At 44.3% G+C, this 3,921-nt stretch overlaps 1 long non-coding RNA gene across 1 annotated transcript; it reads right to left on the minus strand.

The window, feature by feature from the left end:
- Nucleotides 1-576: 576 nt before the first annotated feature.
- LOC147571988 (uncharacterized) lies at nucleotides 577-3,009 on the minus strand. The gene is made up of 3 exons (XR_015246599.1): nucleotides 2,723-3,009; nucleotides 1,389-1,482; nucleotides 577-1,117 (listed from the first exon to the last, which is right to left on the minus strand). It is a non-coding gene; the product is annotated as an uncharacterized LOC147571988 (long non-coding RNA).
- Between the last annotated feature and the right edge of the window lie 912 nt (nucleotides 3,010-3,921).

The raw sequence follows: 3,921 nt of genomic DNA on the forward strand, positions 1-3,921 counted from the left end.
TTGAGGGAGAGAGTGAGAGGGAGAGAGTGTGTGAGTGAGGGAGGGGCAGAGAGAGAGAGGGAGAAAGAGAATCCCCGCTGTCAGCCCTATGTGGGGCTCGAACTCACGAAACTGTGAGATCATGACCTGAGCTGAAACCAAGAGTCAGATGCTTAACCAACTGAGCCACCCAGACACCCCACGATTATTTTTTCTTAAGTCCAATATAATTTCTTTTATAATTTAGTGCTTTTTTTTTTTTTTTTGTCTTGAGAAATCTTTACCTAACACACAGTGCAAAGATATTCTTTTAGGTTTCCTTCTAGAAGCCTTATATTTTCAGCTTTTATGTTCAGAGATATCTGTGATCACTGTTGGATTAATTGTGGCATATAGTTTGAGGTAGGGGTTAAGGTTTGCTTTTTTCCATACACTTATCTAGCTTTTGAGCACCAATTTGTCTTAGCAATTTTCTTTTTTCCTATTGAATTACCTTGCGTGTTGATCATTCCCTATTCCCTGCTAGACGAGGAGCTCCTCCGAACCCATGTCTCTCTCTCCACCACCATTTAAAAAATAAGTTTTGTACCCTTTGATTTATTTCACATGGCCTTTAACCTTTACTGAATGAACACTCCGTGTCAGGTACGAGATGAAAAGCTAGATCCAGAGAATTTTTGTCCTGGGGGAATTTCCTTCTGTTAGGAGGAGTTAACAGAGGTGAATGACTTCCATTTCACATGATTAGAGAGAAATTGCGAAGAGGTTTGTGGGAATTTTGAAGAAGGTACGTGCAGGGAGGCAACCTATCATAGTGATTAGAAACCATCAGTTTTGGGTTTAGCACATATGACTTAAAATCCAGGCTCCAACGTATCTTAGCTGCTAAGGTAGACCGTGAGCAGGCCACTCAACTTTCTGAGGGTTCTGTTTCCTCAGAGTTGTTGAAGTATTACATGATGCAAAGTGTAGAATGCTTATTCCATTTGTCTGGTACTCAGTTAAGTGCTAATTAATTGGTTGCTATTTTTATCCCATGGACTCAGGGAAGGCATCCTGGAGGAAGTGATTACTCAGCTGAGCCTTGAGGAATGTTGAAGGCTGTCCAGATGAAGAAATGCAGGAAAAGCATTGCAGGCTGAAGGTTTGGGAAGAACAAAGATATGGAGGCATAAATCAGCATGGTATAAATGGGGATATCATCAAAGCTTAAATTGTGAAGAAGAGCCTGGCTAAAAACATGGGGAGAAGTCAGGTCATGGAGAGAGTTATATGGCAGTATTTTTCAGTCAACACAAGTTGTGAGCGACTAGGGGAAGTGTCAGCTGCCTCCTGGTTCCCCCAAGCTCTAAGTCAATTCTCGAAAGTTGCATTCAGTCCCCACCTAAATGCTTGAACAGGAAACTCACCCTGAGAACTGGAGGGGTGGGTGGTGGGGATGCATCATGGAGACTCTGACAGGCCAACCAGCATAATACTCTCCCTTGCAAAGCCTCAGGCATCCTGTCACATAGTACAAGATACAGGTCTCTGAGAATTTCCGGATGAAGCCTGATATCCACATCCTAATTCTGTCCAACAGCATGGCCGCCTTGAGAACAGAGCCTGAGCCCGTGCCCCAATGGCTAGGCTGGGCTTGCTGGCTCTCACTAGTACCCATCGCAAAGAGAGAGCCTGTCCCTCTCATCTGTCCTCTTTTAGGCAGGGATTCTACTAGGAATGGATCCATCTCCCCAAACTCTGCTGTCTTCCAGCTACTTGTTTGCTTTGAGCTACCTTTTTAGGCACTTGCTACATATTAAGCCCATTGCTAAACTCTTGTCATGCATTCACTCCATTACTTTAAGCTTCTCAGCAACTCTCCAAATAGATTTTATTGTTTCAATTTGCAGATGAAGAAAATGAAGCTTAAAAACATGAAATAACCTGCTGATAGTCAAGAAATCCTGAATTTCAGGTCCAAGATGGGAGCCATCATCTCAGCACTTGCGCATTACTTCCTCCTGCTTCCCGAGTAGCCACTGAGGGAGGGGTCCCCCTACCCACTGCTCCAACAGCTTGATGGAACATCAGCCTGGGTCACCTCTGTGCCTTTTGGGCACAATTTAGGCTGCCCTTCCGGGACTGCCTTCTTAGCTGAGTCACTTTAGGGGGTGCTGGGTCTTGGCAGTGTGGCAGCTACACCTTGTCCTTGCTGACACGGTGGCAGTGCTCTCTGAGCCTACTGTCAACCTGAATCGAATGCTTTATTAGCCCCATTTCGCAAATTCAATAACTTAGGTTGAGAGAGGACAAGAACACATAACACCAAATCACAGCGTCAAGACTCAAAAACCTCCCAAACCAGCCACGTCCCACAGGCTGTATTGTCTTTCTCGATGGTCAGTCCCATGGCCAGGAAGCATTCTGTCAGAGGCATAAGGACTATCTGAGAGAAGAGCTGTACCAGCCCCTTCAAACTACCAGTTTACAATTCTGGTGGATGACTGGGAATGTAAGATAAACTGTAAAAAGAGAAAAAACAATGTAGAAAGGCCCTTCGTGCTAACATAACTCATAGCCCGTCTACTTCTTACTCTCTTCTTATCAAGGAAAGATAGAACAGTGGAGGGATGAGTGGCCAAGGTGTGGATTCAGCCTCAAATGATCCAAAACAAAGATAAATGTCCGGAAAATGTGGAGCCCTGATTCATATTCTTACAGGCAAGAATTATCATGCCAAGTCACCAGCTTTTCTCTTTACCTGGTCAGGATGAAAGCCCATTTGCAAGATGAGATCATCTTGGAAAAGAAATGGAGCCACGTGAAGCCGTGCAGATCCACAAGAGTCTGGTTTGCTGGGAGTGAACCAGATAGAATCTGACTATTGCTGCTGTGCCCAATTTGCTGAATTTATAAAGCAAAAAATCAAAATCTAGCCTTTCTTCCATGTCTAGCCATCTGTTTCTGTGAGTCTGCCCACATGCCCTGGACCTCTGGAGGGCAGAGTTCCAGGCCACTGTTCTGCTATTTTGACAGCTTTGCAGCTGTGACCCATGTACTGGAAAGAGCTGTGTGCAGTGCCTTGGACTTGGAACTTTACACATTTTTGACGTGATTAGGTATTTACAACTGGAAGTGCAGCCAGAGTCCAGTGTTTCCAGGGACGATGCATATAACCCAGAGGTTCTAATGTGGCTGCTCCTGGCTTTGGCTGGGATCACGTAAGTTCTTAGGAGTTCACCCACAGGTCATGAACACGAGACTATAAAACAGCCACACTGGGACCTTCATCCAGATGGATAAATTGTATAAAACTTTCTCCACCACAGTTTCAGAAGGTAGTTTTGTAGAAGGCATTCATAGACATTTTGCAAAAGTCATTAGCAGTGATGTGGTAGAACAGACACGTCCTTGGTATTTCCTACATTACACGTATTTGCATAACAGCAAAAAAAGGATGGAGGGGCACTTGGGTGGCTCAGTTAGTTGAGCGACTGAGGCTTAGGTCATGATCCGAGGGTCATGGGATTGAGCCCGGAGTCGGGCTCTGAGCTGAGTGTGGATCCTGCTTAAGATTCTCTTTCTCTCTCCTCTGCCCCTCTCCTTCACTTGCACACGTGCTCTCTCTCTCTCTCTCTCAAAAAAAAAAAAAAGATGTAAATTACCCAAGAATAAAAATACAGTTGATTAAATAAAAAGCCTTTCAAACCATAAGAGACTTTTAAATACAGAGAACAAACGGAGGGTGGATGGGGGGAGGTGGGAAGAGGGGAAATGGGTGATGGGCAGTGAGGAGGGCACTTGTTGGGATGAGCACTGGGTGTTGTATGTAAGCGATGAACCATGGGAATCTACCCCAAAAACCAAGAGCACACTTTACACACTGTATGTTAACCAATTTGCCAATAAATTATATTAAATAAATAAATAAAAAGCCTTTAACCTTTATTCATTTACTTC

The sequence above is a fragment of the Puma concolor genome, chromosome F2 (assembly GCF_028749965.1).
Source record: "Puma concolor isolate L17-30 chromosome F2, mPumCon1.1.hap2, whole genome shotgun sequence".
NCBI classification, from domain to species: domain Eukaryota; kingdom Metazoa; phylum Chordata; class Mammalia; order Carnivora; family Felidae; genus Puma; species Puma concolor.